Source organism: Ambystoma mexicanum, chromosome 5q (genome assembly GCF_040938575.1).
Source record: "Ambystoma mexicanum isolate Mex_15411 chromosome 5q, UKY_AmexF1_1, whole genome shotgun sequence".
In the NCBI taxonomy this organism is placed as follows: Eukaryota; Metazoa; Chordata; class Amphibia; order Caudata; family Ambystomatidae; genus Ambystoma; species Ambystoma mexicanum.
The window spans coordinates 856272006-856291674 of NC_090933.1; positions in this window are offsets into that span (position 1 = coordinate 856272006).

Genomic DNA, 19669 nt, shown 5'->3' on the forward strand with positions numbered 1-19669 from the left:
GGATTGGAATGCAAGTAATATATTGTGGCCAATCCACAGCAAGTGGGGTCATTTCGGATAGGAAGCATCTCAGAGGCGGTGATTCTGCTGAAATGGCGGCAGCCATATTTTCAAGGAAATGGCGCGCCAGACAATTAAGATGCAGTCCAGCAGGGCTTACCTCATGGGTGGCTGGTTGCTTCTCCAGTGCACCGGCATGCGTTGGTGGTCATAAAGATGATGGAGTGCCTTGGGTGCCTTGGTCATGGACCACCTCTGGTTCCAGGTTCATGTTCAATTTGTGGTTTTGGGTTAATCCAGCAAACACATTCTGGTAGATGCATGCATTCCAAAATGCAAAGGGCTGGTGGAGGGACTTTAATTAAATTCACTTTCTGCAGGCTGCTGGGAGATAGAGAGACAGAGATTACCCTAAGCTGGTGCATGCTACCAAAGGTTACAGTAGGCTTTATTGTTCACAGCTGCGTTTGGCTGCAATATGCTGAACTCTGGGTTTGTGCTGGGAGAGCTTCATAAGCTCACTTTCCCCAGTAGCAGTTGCCTATCAGGTGGTTCTACTGTAAGTTCTTGCTTTGTACTTCTGTGACCAGTTGTTGCTCCTTTGCTTGAGATCCAGCTTTTGCTTTTGAATCATGCTTGTTGTAGCTGCTTTGTGCAGTGACATGTCCTATTTGCTGTTGCAGCTCACCAGTTTAGAACCTTTCCCTGAGATCCTATTTTTCTAAATCGTGCTTGTACTGGCTGCTTCATGCAGCATCGAGGATCCTGTTTGCTGTTACAGTCTACCAGTTCTGAACATGTCCCAAGGTCCTGTTTTGCTTCTGAATATTGCTAAATCTTGCTTGCCATGCTTTCTATGTGCAGCATTGTGTCCTCCTGCATCAGAGAAACTTTTACAGCCAAAATAAAGAAGTATTCCCTTGGCGAACGCTGGTATGTAGTGGAAAGCAAAAAAGGCCAAATGCACAATTTGAAATAAGCGTGCTAGGTTGTCAGCATGAGTGTTTCTCCAAAACTGTGTGGCTCCTCCTGCATCAGCTCCTTTGTGCTGCGCCCAGTCCCCCTGCGGTCACCAAATCTCTGTTGGAAATTGTACTGACTTCTTGACTTTCCTAAACAAATCCTGTTTGACTGTGAACTTTCCACCTCAGAGGCCCCTTCCTGTATTGGTACAAACAACTTAGTTGTCTGTGAGCTTCCTCCTCCCAGTCTTTATTTCTTCTGTACGTTTTCTTCCTCTCTATTTCCACCTGCTGTTTCAGTTTCTTGCTCTACTTCTAGATTTCAGCCCCTAGTTGTGTGGGTCTGTCTTTAGTGTGCTACATTCCATATTATTTCAAGTATTTGCTTAGTTTGCATCAACCTCTGTCTTGTTTGTGACTAATACATGAGATTCTGGATAGTGCTAGAATGCTAGGATTCTGCATTCCTGTCCTGTCTTCTTTGCTAGTCCCTGATATCTGTTTTGATTCTTGGCTTGTGATTCTTCTCCCTACTGGCATGTGTCCTATAAGTTGTATTCATCCAGCTAACCTTTTTAGGCTCTGTTTTCACATTGTGCATGTTTGATTGTTTTTTCTGTCTGTCCTGTACCTGGTTATTTCTAATCACTCTGTTTTTTCCACATGCATTGTAAATTGTTGTGCCTCAGCTCTGTACCCATATGCAGTGTGACCCCTGGATTGGTCTCCATTAAGCTTAGATGAGTGAAAGGCTTCTGTTGCCCTGTCAAGCCCATGGGAGTCTTACCTGCCTCTGTATATGCTCTCCAGCTTTACCTTTACACTGAGTCTAGCCATCTCTTCAGCATGTTCAACTCATGAGGCCACTGTTTAATTTCTGATAAGAGTAATCTCCGGTATCAATCCCAAGGAATTTGTCACGTCTTTCTGGAGATCCCTGACCATATTCCAGTAGACCCTTAATGTAATCCATTCTTGTTACCCATTATGTATGCTTGTCTTTCCTGTTTATTTGTTATTCTTTTGTTTACAGACAACTTCTTCCCCTGCCCCTGCAATTCCTGCGACTACCTACATAGACCACCATGGTATCTACCCTGGTTCTGCTATACGCAAAGTGTTACCTCCCGAATCGTCCCTTTGTTCCCATGATGTCATCTTTAGTTAGGTTTAGCTTGGGCCTCTAGGCCCAGAAGGTCCATGACCCATTAGGGTCACTTTAATCAACATTGAACAGTGATGGTTGGAAGGTGTTAAATCAATCATAACCATGGGCTTTGCCACGTGAGATCCTCCAGACCATTGTTATTCATCCTGCCAAGCAATTATTGTAATGGAAAGGATATGAAAAAATCAGGCTTTGTCCCACCCCAAATTTTACAGTCCAGCCCAAACTGCTAGTTCACATCCATTCTGCATGTGACCATGAGCAACCTCAGACATGTTTCAGCCCTATCTCATAGGAGGGATTCCCTAGAGAAGCAGCAAAACACTTCTTGTCCTCCAAATCTTTTTGACCTGGGCCTACTGGATTCTCCTGCATTCTCTTGCACTGCTGTGATAGTGGAGGGGTGGTAGCACTCGTGGGGCTGCTTATCTTCCATATTGGTCTGCAGCTCCTGCACCAGATGTATCACTATGGATTGCTGCTGCCTTCTGCCTGGGCCTTCTCTTCTGCCTGGCCCTGCTTCTGAGTTTTTGGGGCACACAGGATTTTCCCCTCCTCATTTTGAATGTTCTACCACCTCTCCTGCTCCCTTTCTTAGTTCATTTCCATACCATTTCCATAACTCGAACTCTAGCAAGCGCTGTCTCTAACAGCCACTAGCAAGCTCTCTCTCCCTCATGGAGTTCTCATTCACACCCTGTCTCCTAAATGTCATCAGGAAGTTTTCCATTAAGTTACTTCAAAGCTCGAGCGGATTCCACAGCTTCAAGCAAATAGGTATGAGGTTTCGTAAATTGTGTAAATTCCACTCACAAGCAAATAATAAAATTGGAAACCGTATCTGCTTGACTCGCCTTGACACGGTTGAAGTCAATGTATGCCCATTAGCTCATAGTGTGCTGAATCGGGATGAGCTAACATCACTGGATAATGTGTTCCCTATGACTGTATTGCTAGGAGCCGGTTTGACCTTCTTCAAGCCAGTTGTGCTTATTTACACGAAGAGCGTTGAAACTGATGGAGCTGGTATAGTCAGCCCCTGTAGATTTCTGGCATTCGACTTGATTCAAGACACATAGGAGTCAAATCGGGGATTTTGTGCCTGAGCTTGAATCAGCTTGCAAGTCATCTCGATGACGCCTCAAACAAGTGTGCTAATAACCCGTGCATCCGTCCATTTTGGACCCCTTACATAGCAATAGCTCATTCCTCCTTTTCCCCCCCAGAAAAGCGTGACATGAGCCTTGCTTAGTTTTTTGGCATAAAAAGGCCGCAGATTTATTTTCCACAAAATCATAAAACATACTGCACACATTAGTGGAAATACTTTGGAAGATGCAGCGACCGCTCAGTGTCCAAAACCTGCTTCCCCCTTGTTTTCCAAAAGTCCATCATAGGCCCAACTCTCCCAACCCTTTGCGCCTGAGCCTCGCCTGCCCCTGCAGGTATCCGTGGGCGGGGAGAGTGCCGTTTCCTTGGGGGAAGCTGAGCCCTTGTTGTTCCCCCCCAGACGCCCCTGCCGTTTTAGGCTCCCAAGGGGCGCTGGTCTGGAAAGGGCGAAGACCCTTCCCGCTTTTTCCTGGCTCATCCGGAGTCTGTCTCTTGTGTTTGGTTGCCCAAACACCGCCACACCGCCTGCCGTCCTGCGACGTCGACGATCAGGTCTCCTGCTTGTCCTTATTTGTAGGGTGGGTGGGTGGAAAAACGAAGTCCTCGGTGGCAGGCGGGCATCCCACGCCAAGTCTGGATGATGCCTGCAGTGGGAACCCGCCTGCTTTAAAGGGGGATAACTCCGCCCCTTTCCATTGTCCCCCTTCCCGCGGCTTTTTCTCCCCCTTTGCCGCGCTCTTCTCATTTCCGCGGGCTTTCCCCGCTTTTGCCGCGCTCAGCCTTTCCTCCCCTCCTTTGAGGAGGGGGAGGGAGATTTAGGAGGAGGACACCGCCCGGGTTATCGGGGTGCCTCCTCCATTTTCGGATTTCTTCGTCGACACCTGGCATAACCCGTACATCCGTCCATTTTGGACCCCTTACATAGCAATAGCTCATTCCTCCTTTTCCCCCCCAGAAAAGCGTGACATGAGCCTTGCTTAGTTTTTTGGCATAAAAAGGCCGCAGATTTATTTTCCACAAAATCATAAAACATACTGCACACATTAGTGGAAATACTTTGGAAGATGCAGCGACCGCTCCGTGTCCAAAAACTGCTTCCCCCTTGTTTTCCAAAAGTCCATCATAGGCCCAACTCTCCCAACCCTTTGCGCCTGAGCCTCACCTGCCCCTGCAGGTATCCGTGGGCGGGAAGAGTGCCGTTTCCTTGGGGGAAGCTGAGCCCTTGTTGTTCCCCCCAGACGCCACTGCCGTTTTAGGCTCCCAAGGGGCGCTGGTCTGGAAAGGGCGAAGACCCTTCCCGCTTTTTCCTGGCTCACCCGGAGTCTGTCTCTTGTGTTTGGTTGCCCAAACACCGCCACGCCACAGGTGGGTTACCCGCCCACCGTGGCTCCCCCCTGCTTCCTTCCTCACATTTCTTGGATTTCTGTGCCAAGTGTCCAGAAGAATATCTCCAACCCCATTGGTGACAAATGTACCCCAACTTCCATAATATACTCAAGGGAATTAAAAATAATCCAGCCGTGCCTGCTCTGACAAAAACCCTCAGAGGCTCCCTTTCCCAGGCTTGTCGGGTCAGCACCACCCAGACATAAGGCCAATATGTCCGTCTTTTGCTGTTTCCCAGGCTATCTGCGCACCTGCCGCTGCCGCTGCGCCCCAGCAACCCTGGCACCCCACCCATCCCAATCTCATTTCCTCCAGGCTGCTGCTGGTTGGAAAAGAAGGTGGCAAGTCGATTTTAAGTTCCTTTCGGCCTGATGTACCTTCTCACAACCAGACCTCCTTCCCCCATGCCATCCGATGAGCACCCATTTTTAGAGATTATTCAGTGGAACTTAAGATGCTAAGGCCATGTCTGCTGTACTTCTGCCCCTGCCACCTTTCCCTCTTGCTCCGCCTTACCAGGGCGAGCCTGCTCTGAGACCCTTTTTCCTTTGTTCCAGCTCCATCCTGCTCTGCCTTAACCAGGGTGTGCCTGCTCTGGGACACTTTTTCCATCTGTCCCCTTTCCATCCTGCTCCGCCTTAACCAGGGCGGGCCTGCTCTGGGACACTTTTTCCATCTGTCCCCTTTCCATCCTGCTCCGCCTTAACCAGGGCGGGCCTGCTCCGGGACACTTTAAAGTTAGAATTTCAGGCACCACCTTTGCCTTACTTCCCCTTTCCCAGTCCTCTCGGCCCACAAGAATCCGTGGTCTTGTGCCGTCTTTCCTTACTGTTACATTTCCCAGAGTTTTGAGCTGGATTCTACTATGGGGCTCTGTTCCTACTGCTGACAAATGTCTGCCATCCACTGGGTTATACTACGGGGAACTTGGGTTGAACCGCCCATGCCTGCCCTGTGCAATACCTTTCCAAGAGCTTTGTGCCCTTGTGCCCAATTGCAATCCACTGGGTTATACTACGGGGAACTTGGGTTGCACCGCCCATGCCTGCCCTGTGCAATACCTTTCCAGGAGCTTTGTGCACCTTGAGCCCAATTTCCAGTGAGTTTTCCTCAGCCCCGTGCTGGACCGGGCACTCACTCTCTTGTATATTCAACCAGGGACTCCACGTTCCACCCTTAGCAATTCATCTACCCCTTTACTGGACTCATGCTCCCCCCACCTTAAACTTGCTCCGCCTGCTGTGAGCTACCAACCGGGTGATTGCCTGTGCTGGACGGGAGGAGCTGCCTTTATAGTCCTTTGTTAGACCTGTACCTTCGCATTCATTTCCCCCTTGTCTCAGCCCAGGTACCATTTTTTCCTGTCCTGTGTGCACCGCCTCCCATCTTTCACTAGAGGGCTCCCCCCTTCCATTCTACTTAACATGTAAGGCAACTGCCATAACCAAGAAGACTGCCTCTCCTCAGGCGTACCTAGTGGTTCTATCCCACAACTCACTTTATATCGTTACCTGCCGTGCACACCTTTACCACTGATACTTGATCATTCTCATTGGTCAGGTGCAAGGCTGCGCTGACCCTGCTACCTGCGCCTTTAAACACGTTCCTGCTTCTCTCAGCGTACCACCTTTCGTTTTTAAAGTTCAAGTACTTGAGCCCAAGCCAAACTGTTCCCCCCTCGCATCACTTTGCAGCTTTGTTAAGTGTGTACGCCTGACAACTGGCCCCTTGTCTGAATTCATAATTGGGAATTTGAATTGCATTCATAATTGGGAAATGAAACCCATAATTGGGAATGCTCCTAGCGCCCTTTTGCATACTAGCCTTGTGGCGCTCCCACGCCCAACTGGCAAGAGGCATGCAATAATGCTCTTAGCGATATTTAGAAGTACGCGCCCCGTGGCGCTCCCCTTGCGCTGCCTCCCTCATACCATTTTCATGCGCCATGGCGAGTGCTGTACCTCTGGGTACTGTAAGGGGGTCAGGCCATTATGCTCATAGTGCCGTTAAATCCTACCCTCCTCCTGGCTCTCCCCTATATCGTGAACGCGTAATGCAATTGCGCTTATAGCGCCATACCTCTATCCCCACCTACAGCGTGAAGGAACATGAACCCGCTTATAGCGCACTTTTGTACAACGGGTCTCCTCGCACTGCCCCATATAATGGAACGGGTCCTGCCATACTGCCTGCAGCGCTATTCTGTAAGGATAACCTTGCGACGCTCCTACACCCACTGGACAGAGTCAAGCCATACTAATTTACCAGGGCGAACCCCCAACTGCCCTTAGGGATCCCCGTTTCTTCAACCCATCCCGTCCAGGAGAGGCAACAGAAGCCACAACTCCTTCCCCAGCTGAGCTGCACAACCCATACATTAGCATCGCTCAATATGTTCCCGTACCCATTACCCTAAACAACGCAAAGGGCGAAACTATGGAAGCATATACAAACAATTAAACCAAGAGTGAATGGATGATGCAGAAATACTGTATACCACTAAAGTGACGAGCTGACCTGCCCTCTTTAATGTTCTTGCGCACGAAACAAGGTGGCCCTTTAAATTTCCTAGTAGCCCACCTGGTGTGCGTTTTCCGCGTGGTACCCTTGTTTAACCAATTACTGGACCGACGCTGCGCCCTACCCTGCGTGATCTCTATTGGCAGCCTCGCTTCCCTTTCTGCTGCAAGCCTGGTTGGTATGTGTCGCCCAGCCAATTTCATTCTGATCTTTGTAGTCCCCAACCGCGGGGATGGCCGAAGCCAGGCTCTTTTATTCTCTAGTTGTTCTATTGTTACAACCCCCAACGGCGGCTTCTACCCGCCATTCAAACTGCATAGCGTATAAACGACGCTCTGCGACGAACTCCCTTGCATCAAATATGACCGGCGACCTGTTACACAGGGAGCCCTGCATGCCCTTATCCTAATTCATCATCCGTTCATTAATGAACTTTGCCGCCAGGTCCCAGCCCCCATGGACGTCTCCCGGTTAGTAATACTGTGCACCGTAAATTGCCTGGCGATATGTGCCAAGGCCCTGAACACCTACTCCTAATATTTGTGCATCTGCGGGCCAATCCCTTAAAACACCTTGAGCATAAACCTGCGCCCTGTATGCCCGCCCTAAACCAGTCAGCTACCTCATCCTAAAAGCGCACCCTGTACCTTGTTTATAGGCGTATAACTGCCATCTTTGTTTCTAACGTGTGGCGCGACCATTCAGAAAACGGCTTACTCACTTGGTGACCGTAAGCATAACCTGCCCCTGGATGCCACGCTCTAATCAGTAACTTAAATCATCCTAACAAAGTGCGCCAAGAAACACTTGTGTATAGGCGTGTTATAAATGCCATAACGGTTTCTTAACGTGCGGGGCGAAAATTAAATAACCATTAAATAACTGCCGTGCATGCAACCAAGAAGTTGACCACCAATACAACACAGCACAACCGCTTTGTAATGATACCTGGCCGCATTTCTAGACCCCCCAATATTTGTGTAAGACATATGCTAGTTTGTTTACAATGCGCTTAATACCCCAGGGTTTCTGAGCGCGGACCGAACCTGGAGTGCTTGGTACCGACGCCCTTCCAAGGCGAGCACTTTGTCCCCAAAGCTATCCTCCACCTCTTTATAAAGTATGACTGCAGCTTTAAAACCCTCATCAGCCAACCTTCACACTGCTATGCCAACAACAATCACCTCCCTGTTCCTGGTGTGGACACCCCGATCGCAACTGCAACATTTCCCCCACTGTGTGACCAGAGTGGGTACACGATCAGTACCCCTAGCGCGCCACTGAAGGTGCAATATGCAACTTACACCCCACGTACTGCTGCCGCTGCTATTAATGTGCGAAATGTGACATTGAGAAACGGCCTACTCACTTGGCGACCTTAAGCATATACCTGCACAATGGTTGCACCGGCCTACCCCAGTAAGCTACATCATCCTAAAAGCGTGCGCCTTGAAACACTTGTGTATAGGCGTTTTACAAATGCCATATGGGTTTCTTAATGTGCGGTGCGAAAATCCGGGAACCACCTAATCCCTTATCGACCTTAATCATAAACCAGCACAAAGGATGCACCGCTCTAAGCCTTTAGGCTAAATCACCATAAAAAAGTGCACCAGGAACGCCTGTTTATAGGCGCGTTCTGTTAGCTTGCCCGTTGCATGCGCCTTGCACCCCGTGCATGGGAAACACCCCCCAGCAAATGCATCATATTTGCACGCCTCGCGCCCTGATGTGTACAAGCATACTGGCAACTGCACATGGACAACTATCTTCCTATTGCCCTTTTATCACCCTTGTGGCCCACATCCCCTTTGTGGCTGCCTACCCGCGGGGCAAAGCAGCCCCTAGCCAGCATATTTTACCGCTGGGTTTATACGAAATTGTTTAAACAACCCTGCACGCAAAAAGGCATATAGAAAGACTTTGTAGGCTTGCATCTGTATTTATTTACTTAGCATTTTTGTAGCGCTCCGGGGGCATCGAGGCGATGTTACGGAAATATGTCTTCGTTGCATAATTATAACGTGCTTAATGCCCAGAGGTTTCTAAGCTCGGACCCGGGGATTTAACCTATGCTGCTTCTTGTCGTCTTGTTTGCGAGGCGTGCACGTTGCCGGTGAGCTATCCTGCCGGCCTTATCACAAAATTAGCAACCGTATACTGCAACGGTTTCCGGTAACAAATCCGTTAAACTTTCCTTAAAACCCCAATGACTATCCCATGCACACCTTAAGCATGCGCACCCCCAATGGCGGCTTCTACCCGCCATCCAAACTCCATAGCGTATTGAAATACGATGTGCCGCGCGAAGACCATGTAAAACACGCATGAACATCCTGCGTGCATGCCCCGCTTTCGACCTCGCCGCCTCCTGCACGAATTCTGCGCACCTCGAAGGGGGGGGGTAAACAAACCCCCCCTCCCACGTTTCAAGTGTACATAACCTCTTACCTAATTAATTACAACGGACCCTGGGCAAATAACAGATTACCCCCAAGACACCCATCCCGTGCTTAATCGACCCCGGTATCCACCAGCGTGCCTCTCAAAAGGCCTACCGTCAACCGTGCTTTTTTCTTCGTTCTAAGCTGTGTACCTGCCAGGCCGCGGCAAGGATCAACAGCGGGCACACCTCGCATTAACCCCTTTCAAAACGTTTCCCCGAGCCACAGCCCCCAACGTTATGCAATATTTTCAACCAAGTACCCGCCGCTCCCTTGTACCGGCGCACCCCCACTTAAATGCCCTTACCCGACGCACCCTTGTTGCTGCGGCTAACACGTCTCTTTTCCGGAACCCGAGCTCCTGCCAACCGGAACACATCTTCTTCTGGCACCGAACTCGAACAGCATCCCGAAAAACAGCCTTCCTGCACTGCTACTGGAACGAAAAAACGAAGTCCTCGGTGGCAGGCGGGCATCCCACGCCAAGTCTGGATGATGCCTGCAGTGGGAACCCGCCTGCTTTAAAGGGGGATAACTCCGCCCCTTTCCATTGTCCCCCTTCCGCAGGCTTTTTCTCCCCCTTTGCCGCGCTCTTCTCATTTCCGCGGGCTTTCCCCGCTTTTGCCGCGCTCAGCCTTTCCTCCCCTCCTTTGAGGAGGGGGAGGGAGATTTAGGAGGAGGACACCGCCCGGGTTATCGGGGTGCCTCCTCCATTTTCGGATTTCTTCGTCGACACCTGGCATTCAAACCATTTTTAAAAACAGTCCAGTCCTCGTGCGGCTGCTCGCTGTGTTCACTCGGTAATGTAGGTGCTATTTGTAGCCACTGGTATGATATGATATGGTATTTGGGGAATTTGGCAAATGTATTATACGCCAGGTTTCGCTGTTGTTTGGTTTCTGTCTTTCGAATAGCCCATGCTCCGCTCGTCCCAATTTCCCCAAAATGCCGGATGCAAGAACACCACTCGCATGGTGCTTGTTTCATCCTCTCTGCACACTGAATGAAGGAGGGCAGGATACGAGTGCAAGGACCTTGACGTTGGCAATCTCATCATATGTAACTCTGGGGTGTGCTGCAGCACTATTATGACATACAAAAGGGCCAGCCCACCTTAAGAGGAGATCCACCCTAAGGGAAGAAGAGGGAAGCCACGGACAAGGTGAGGGGGAAGGAAGAGATGGGGCTAGTAGAGGGGGCGAGGGGGGCAGAACTCTGTAGAGGGTAATAAAGAGAGTTGAGTTTCTCCCTGTCTCGGTGTACTTCTGTGGATGGCATGTGGCACCTAGAGCTCTGGTGCTCACCAGAAGGGAAGCAGAGCTGAACACAACAACTGGCGACGATGAGGAAGGTCCTCGCGTGACCAAGGTGAACGACATACCTTCATTAGCCGAAGAAGTGCCGGACCGGCGTTGCGCATGTCTTGAGTGGGGGAAAGCTACCTGAGCACAGCACACATAGCCGGCAGAGGGCCTTGTGCAGAGAAGGACCAGCAGGGAACCAGGGATAAACCCCACTGAGAACAGAGTGCCGAATGTTCCACAGGCACCCCACCGGTGCCTGCAACGGAAGTGGACACAAACACCCGACAGCACAAACCCGGCCCTCGGAGCGGCCCCCCACACCACGTTTTCCCCTCATGAACGAGGGAGATCAAGCGCATTGCCGAAGCTGCACACCGAAGTGTGATTTAATCAAATAGATCCAGCTCTAAGAAAACCCTGAATGCCAGGATGTAAAAAAAAAACACTTCCTCTTTCAGCAGAATATAGCCACTGTAGTGCCCAGAATTCACTGGAACATCAGAGCTGATGCATGCGATCCTGAAAGAAAAGCATGATTAGAAACTGCAGAGATCCCTGGATCATGTGCTCAACACAGGGCAATTCTTAATGAAATACCATGACACTAAACTAGTGGCACGTACAAGGAAGTGCCCAAGGATACAGAAAGTAACGAGGCACCAGACAACAAGTATTTCCAAGCAACAATATTCCACAAGTGTGCCAACAGCACAAGTGAGAACTAACGGCATACCAGAACGAAGGAAGTTTCCCAAGAGACACACAGAGACGCCAGGAGAACGAAACACCTGCGGATTCGTGTGCAAAGAAGACAAGAGAGCACACTGGCAAAGGAAAGACTAGGAGGTTCCCGCACATCCTCCAAGACGGGACGGGTACAGGCCCACGAGGATGATGATCGTGCGAGAGTCCCGCTGACCAGGTGCTAAGAGGATGAGTGCAGCGGGAGGGTACTGCCACACCGCAACAGGAGGGAAACCCGCCACACGACAGCACAAAGGGAGCGAGCTTAAATTGGTGAGGAAGGAGAGTACGCACACCAGCGGCGCCACATGCACCCAACATATGCAGCAAGACCGGAAAGAGCACCAACCAAGTAAAATACCCTGGGACAGAGACTACCCACTAAACAACCAAGGAAGTGACCCAACAATACACTACAGGGCAATCATCACATCAGACCCTCCCAGCAGGCCAACAACATGCGCAACCAAATGTGCAACATGCGAACAACACAGACAAATAAGGCATATGCCCGCCTGACAGCACCACAAGAGGATACCTGGAGTGAGGATTGCAAGGAGAACATACAATGAACGCAGAAGCAACAAAGAACACGAGGCGAAGGGAGAAAAGAACATAAATGAAGGGGAAGACAATCAACCTGAATGATCAGAAAATAAACATACAGCAGCAGAATATGGCCTACAGAGGAAACTAAAATAATGACGCCAAGCAGGCACACAGAAACAGAAGGAGCGACAGAAGGAGACAAATGTGCACCGCAGAGAGAAACTGTCAAGGAGGGATCAACAGAAAGGACTGTCCAAGGAGGTGGCCACAGGTGAGACTGCCTAAGGAGGGGGCTACAAATGAGATTGCCCAAGGAGGGGGCCAGGGAAGAATATACGACCCAAGCAGGGGGCCACAGGAGAGATCACTCATGGAGGGGGCCAAGGAAAAATACTGCCCAAGGAGGGGGCCAAAGAAGAATACTGCCAAAGGAAGAATACTGCCCAAGGTGGGGGCCAAGGAAGAATACTGCCCAAGGAGGGGTCCAAGGAAGCAGACTGCCTAGGGAGGGGGCAACATGAGAGATCGCCCGAGGAAGGGGCCAAAGAAGAATATGCCCAAGGAGAGCGCCGGATTAGGTACTGGAAAGAGGAGAAGGCAGACCTAGGACTGCTGGAGGCAAGTGAACCTAAGGGTGAGGAGGACCCGAGGACACCGTAGAAGGGAAGGAGAGATCCGGTGAAGGAGGCAACTGATCTGGGCAGGAGAAGCGGACAAAGGCAGCTGGGAAGACACGATGGGTGAGAAAGACCCTACGAGGTGTAGCAGCTGACACAGAAGAGGCAGCGCCCAGGGCAAACCGGAAAGTAAAGGAGGGTCAAAGAACACAGTGAGCCACCACCAAGGAACCAGAGCACAGGCCAGGAACAAATGTTCGCAGGACACAACCATGCATGCTCAGCAAGGCGACCGGAGATGGAGTATTTGGCGGCCACCCACAGAGACCCCCACAATCAAGCCATTAAGACAAGATGCTCATCCACACCAACAAAGCAACACAAGCAAGAATGCCCACAAATGCAACAACCCAGAGACAGCACAGACAATAGTGCCACGCGGAAGAAATTAGAGTGGGGGCAAGACTCTGCACAGGCACACTCAACACATGGAACAACCAGCCATCAACCACACATACCCAGTCGAGAGAGCGGACAAAGGGGGCACCTCACCCAAACTCAAGTCCGCCACTGCCTGGTGAAGTACCATCAATACCAAGCGACATTGAAAAGACAAGGCCCAAGACAAGAACAGAAGCCCATCAGAATAAACAAAAGAGTCAAGTGAGGAGCATCACCAGACACTGCAGCAAGCCCAAACCAATGGGGGAAGGAGGTGGGACAATAAGTGTCCCCCACACCTTTGGGAGAAAGTGGGGCTGTAGAGGTAACACTACAAAATCTGACCGTGACCAAGACTGATCCTTCGGAGAGCAAAAACCAATGCTAGCAAGGGCACCTCACTATTGTGACCATCACAATGCTGAACATAGCACTGCGCACAACAATAGCATGTATCACGACCAGAGCTGCTCTGCATACGCCCCTCGCCAAGAGTACCACCCTGCCCACCAAGGACAAGCAACTACCACAGAAGTGAAGACTGGCAGGGAGGGAGTACACGACTGCTGCTGGAGGCCCCCCAAAGAATGCAAAGAGGGAGCAGGAGACATCCACTGCTCGAGATAACAGCCGACAGTGAGGAAAGTGCATGCGAACACCTAGTCCTCCCAGCGGGAAACTGGACCACAGCATTATCTGTAGCCAGCACAGCCACTGTTGCTGACCAGCAGCGTCGGACTGGCCCTTTCGGTCTTTCGGCCCGTGGCCGAACGACTTTGGGGTGCCCTGGGGCCGGTTTTCCGGCAGCCACCTCTGGGCCGGTTTAAAAAAAAAAAATGTATTTTTTATTGGCAGCAGGCGCCGTGGGCGCGGCCCCGTCCCGGCCCGGCCCCGGCCTAGTGTGCGCTGCGCTGCAGTGCAGCGCCGCCGAGCCACGTCGCGAGTATTCGCGCGGGCCGCGGCCAAGTGAAGTCAGACTCATGAGGGGGGGGGTGTGTGTGGAGGTGACTGGGTGAGTGACTGATCCGCCTGGGCTGGGCGAGCTTGGCCAGCCAGTCACTGTCTGTCAGTGAGGCAGGGCATGGAGGCTCGGCTCAGGGGGGATTCGGGAGCCAGCCCAGGAGGCACTGTGAGACCGTCCACAGGAGTCTGCTGTGCACAATCATCATAGCAAGGTAACACTAGTCACTAGATGTTACCTTGCTTTGATGATTGCATCTGCATGCATCATGCATGCATCATCATTTATGATGCATGCAGAATGCAGATGCAGATGCATGTGTGCATAAGCGTCGCCGTCGCGTCGGTGGGGGCCGGTCACGGACGGTGCGCCTGCCGTGTGTGTGGCTGTGTGCTCCTCACGAGCCTCTCTGGCCTGCGGCTGTGGCAGCCAGACGGCCAGAGAGAACGACGACTTGTTTCATCTGTGTGGGAGGGAGGCAGGTGTTACAATTGGTGTGCGTGACACACACCAAAGCAATTTTTAACACCTGCCTCCCTCCCCTCCGGCGAGTCCTCCTCCTGACCCTGGGGGGTGGGTGCAGCCTTGCAGGCTGACCGCGAGGGCTCCTCTGAGCTGGAGCCGGCGGGCACTCTAGAGTCTAGACACTGACACATTTCATTCACACTTGCTTTCAACTTTGCTGCAGGAAGTAACACTTCTTTGCAAAGTTGAAAGCAAGCAACTGTCTTCAACTTGTGCCTGGGGGGTTTGGGGGGCCGGGCGTGGTGGACACAATTCGTCGTTGTCGTTGAATAACCCCGGACCCAATGAAAATTCGGCTGGGCAGGCAGTGCCTGGCCTGCCCTGCCCACCCAATTTGCCGCCAAATCACAATCACATATTATGCTGCTGGGCTGGCTGCTGCTACATGAGCCCCCCACCCAGTACAAGCACACACCGTGGCCGTGGTGTCTGCAGACTGCAGTGGACCTCGAGACCGTCCCAGGCAGCAGCTGAAAGCAAACGCAGTTTCGGGAAGGAAGGAACTTGGAAGTCACAGTCAGCGAGGAATCGGATACACAGTGAGTACGGGCCGGGTCACCCGTCTGACTCCTGGCTGGCAGAGCTTGTATAATGAGCCAGGAAGAGAAGAAGTGAGTGAGGGGAGAGAGCGGGCGGAGAAGAGATGGGGGGAGATTGCTGCCCGTTGCTATGTAAACAAGTTATTTTTGGCCCCAGTTGCCTGGAAGGCCCGGCCTCCAGCGCGGGATTCCCAAAGCTCAGCCTCAGGCAGACGCTGGCCTGAATACCATACCACCCACAGATCCCACCCGGACAGGCCCTGCAACCCCTCACTCACTATGCCAGACCCTCACACTGCTGCACGCCCTCACTCACACTGCCAGGCCCTCACTCATCTCTTCACACTACTGCACGCGGCACGCCCTCACTCACCCTGCCTAGACCGCACACAGCTGCCATCGCCCTGACCACAGACCACCGTGCCCGGCCTTCACACCCTCACCCCAGCGAGCTCTCACACTGTGCCAGTTCCTCACAGTGCGGCCCAGCTCTCACTCTCAGATCAGCGTTTCTGGTTCTCCGGCACTATTGCCTCACCCAACCCTGCCAGGCCCTCACACTCGTGGCACACCACCCTGCCACACCAGCCTGCCGGACCCTCACACTCGTGCCACACCACCCTGCCACACCAGCCTGCCGGACCCTCACACTCGTGCCACACCACCCTGCCACACCAGCCTTACCGGACCCTCACACTCGTGCCACACCACCCTGCCAGGGCCTCACACTGCCCCCTCAATCTCAGGCTTGCTAGGTGTGTGAACACAATTTCAGAACACCTTCCTAAGGCGTTACTATTACTGCTTACTCCTGCATGCACTAACACTTTACCACCACTTACCAGAGCCACATGCGCCCCCTACTGTGCATGTTTAGTAGCCATGTGCGTACGGCGCCTCTCTAAATCTCTTGCATGTGTACAAGCATGTGAACAGCAACATGTGGCAGTGTTTGATATGTGCACTAATTGTAGCACTTTATTGCAGCATTTGAACAGCTACTACGACACATCCTGGCACAATGAAATTGCAAGAGACAACAAGGGACACCCTGGTGACAACTAACCTAAGCTAAGTGCTGCACTACCTTATGTGTGTTTATTATGTTGTTGTGCCTTTGTATACTGCTACAGTGATATTGTATATGTGTGTAGAGTCAGAAGCAGAGACGTGTGTTTCAATGAGTGTAACAGCTAGCTGGAAGCATGCGCAGTGATCAAAACCTTACCCTCGCATCCCCAACCTATCCATAAGTAACCTCTCCCTAAACCTCATTCCGGTTTCCCTACCCCCGCTCCTATCCAACCATTGTCACCCTACCCTAACCCTCCTTCCCTGCTGGGGTTGCGGAGCCCTGTATAAGCATTGACTTGCAACAGGTCCCAAAACCGCAGTGGGGGTGGTTGGTTCATGCCACTCCTGCGCCTCGGAGCTGTGGACGGACCCTGTCACAGAACTGTATGCAAAGTAATGTTATTTTATGAGTTGTGTTGTAATGTAACAGACACATGAACCCTCAATATGTAGCATTTTCTGTAAAAGTCATGAATTGACGCGATTCACGGATGATGGTTTGAGGGCCACTTTCTTTGAGGCGAGGGGTGGGCCACTTTTTTGAGGCGAGGGGTGGGCCACTTTTTTGTTGTTGTCCGGGCCTATTTCTTGTCCCAGTCCGACCCTGCTGACCAGCGGTTCCCCAAGCTGGAGCAAGAGGCAAGAGCAGAGTCTAGCCACCAAGAAAGCCATGGGCAACAAGGGGACCAACAACACCATCGGACTAAAGAAGGTGCCACCAGATCTACCAGGCTAGAGTTATCAACAGCTACCATGACGAAAATAGGCTGCCTTCTCCACAACCATGATGATTACAGGCGACGGAAAGGCAGTCCCTGGCACCCCAATCTACAACGACAACGAATACCCAAATTGTTACCATAATAACCCACAACAGTGGCAAACTAATGGCACGGCCGCCATCACAAAGGACGAGAACAACAGGAAAGAGAAAGACAAGGGTAGAGCGGCTCAGCCGGATGCCAAAGAGATGGAGCGCTGGGCGAAGACTTGAAGGGACAGCAAGAAGTTTCCAAGAACGACTTCCAGACATTGTCCTCCAAAGGTGAAGAGAGAAGGGGATCGGCCACAACAAAAGCCAGCATTTTCTGGGTTGAAGCAAAGGGCGCTCAGGCTGAGAAGCAGCTAAAGGGGTCAGAAACGCAATGCCAATAGAGAAGAAGAATGTGAAACAGGAGCGAGCAACAGAGGGTGGAGAAGATGTCAATGCTGATGAGGTAACCACGGACTACACCAAAGATACACAACAGCGCAGACACGAGCACGAATGCCATAGGAAAAAGGCCTTACTCCAGGCAGCTGCGCTAAGATATCACACAGGTCCTGGCATGTTTGCAGAGAGGAATAACAGCGAAAGGGAACAAGATCAAGGCGAATATCACGACGGCAGAACGCAGGAGAAGAAATACCAACCCCTACAAAGATGATAAGCAAGGGAGGGTGTTACGACATACAAAAGGGCCAGCCCACCTTAAGAGGAGATCCACCTTAAGGGAAAAAGAGGGAAGCCATGGACAAGGGGAGGGGGAAGGAAGAGGATGGGCTAGTAAAGCAGGGGGGGCAGAACTCTGTAGAGGGTAATAAAGAGAGTTAAGTTCCTCCCTGTCTCTGTGTACTTCTGTAGATGGCGTGTGTCGCCTAGAGCACTAGTGCTCACCAGAAGGGAAGCAGAGCCGAACACAACAAGCACCCACGTGGATGGGGTGCTGGTGTCTGGCAGTGAGGGTCTTGAACAATTCTAGCCCTGTGTCAAAGCAAGCAAGCATTTGAGGGCCGCCATGTCTGTACCGCGCTTTCCCCTGCATTCCGGATCACAACCCTTGCAGAGTTAGGTATGTGCTGTAGGAATGTGCCTGCCCCCATATGATGCATGGCATAATGTTGCTTATGGGCTACAACTGCCTATGGTAAGCAATTATCGAGGGTGATATTTTATTCTGACTAATTCAAATTGCATGTTTTACCAACATAGGTGCGCATGTAGCTCATGAAAGTGGACACACCTTTTGTAAATCAGACCCTGGATTATAGCAAATGAGCTCACAAATCAGAGTACCCTAATTAGACATGTGATCGGATAGTGTTTCTTTGGAAAATGGAGCACTCCCCTTCCAACGTGAACCACCGTAAACCCCCCTTGACAGGAATATGCACACATGTATGAGCATTTCATCCTTTTGATTAATCTATGCTGCTTAATTAAAATAACATCTACAAGCTGTAAAATGTACTTAAGCAACTGGCTGCGATAAAACATAGAGCCACCTCCATAGCTGTTGGAGTTCAAGCCTAGTGAGGTCAAATTCCAATCATGTATTATTCCCTCAATTGTTAAAGATGAATTTATGGAGTGTATGGTGGTGTTTTTCTGCATCGGCGAGATCCTCCTGTGGCTGGTACCGCGGAGAATAAAGCCGGCATGCTGACATGTGAATGAGGTAAAACAGTTATTAAGCGTGTTTTCGAGAACGTGTTCACCATAATGGCTCATACACACCTGCATTTATTAAAATTGTGTTTTGGGTAGGAGGTTAAGTTTGAAAAATTAATTTCCTCCTTCGCAGAGCAAGCAGTAGATGTGAAATGGGGATGTAAATTACTGGAAAATGCATTCTTAAAGAGAAGGCAAATTAACACTGTTGTTTTCGTGGTTCGATTTCACCATGGATTTGGGAATTCCATTTAATTTAAACCATTTAGATTCTATTGTTATTAAGAAACGCATTACAAATGTACTGTAATTATGAAACAGCTGCCTATTTTGCAATGTATATTCGCCATGCATTCTTTCAGCGCAGGCATACATCTGGAGCTGGGGAATGCCTCCTGCTGTTTTATACTTTCTCTCCTATCCTAGCATGTGCTCTACTTGTGCAAGAGAAAGTATCAGTTCACTGATGGAGTGGTGGTGTGACCACCATCAGACATTGAGATTTCCCGCTTTCTATGTGCGCTGAGACACGCATCACCAGCAGTAAGAACAGCAGGAAACTGCTGGAAAGACTCGCAGTTCACCCACCTTATTTCGTGGCCACATGAACTTGCACACAAAGAAAATGACTGGCAAATCAACCACACAGCCTAGACATATTAGGATGTCCGTGCGTGTAACATAACCCACACAAATGCATGTGAAGCATTCACACAACAAGAGTGGGAAACACATGTCGGGTGCGGAAGTGGTGTCACAGTGATTCCACACTATTTGCACACGTAACACGGCTGCTGTGAAAGAAGTAACTATTGTCAGCCACTGCAAACGAGGGAAACTCGCATCACGAGCCCTCTGATGATGGCATACACCAGTTTGTGTCGCTGATAGAGC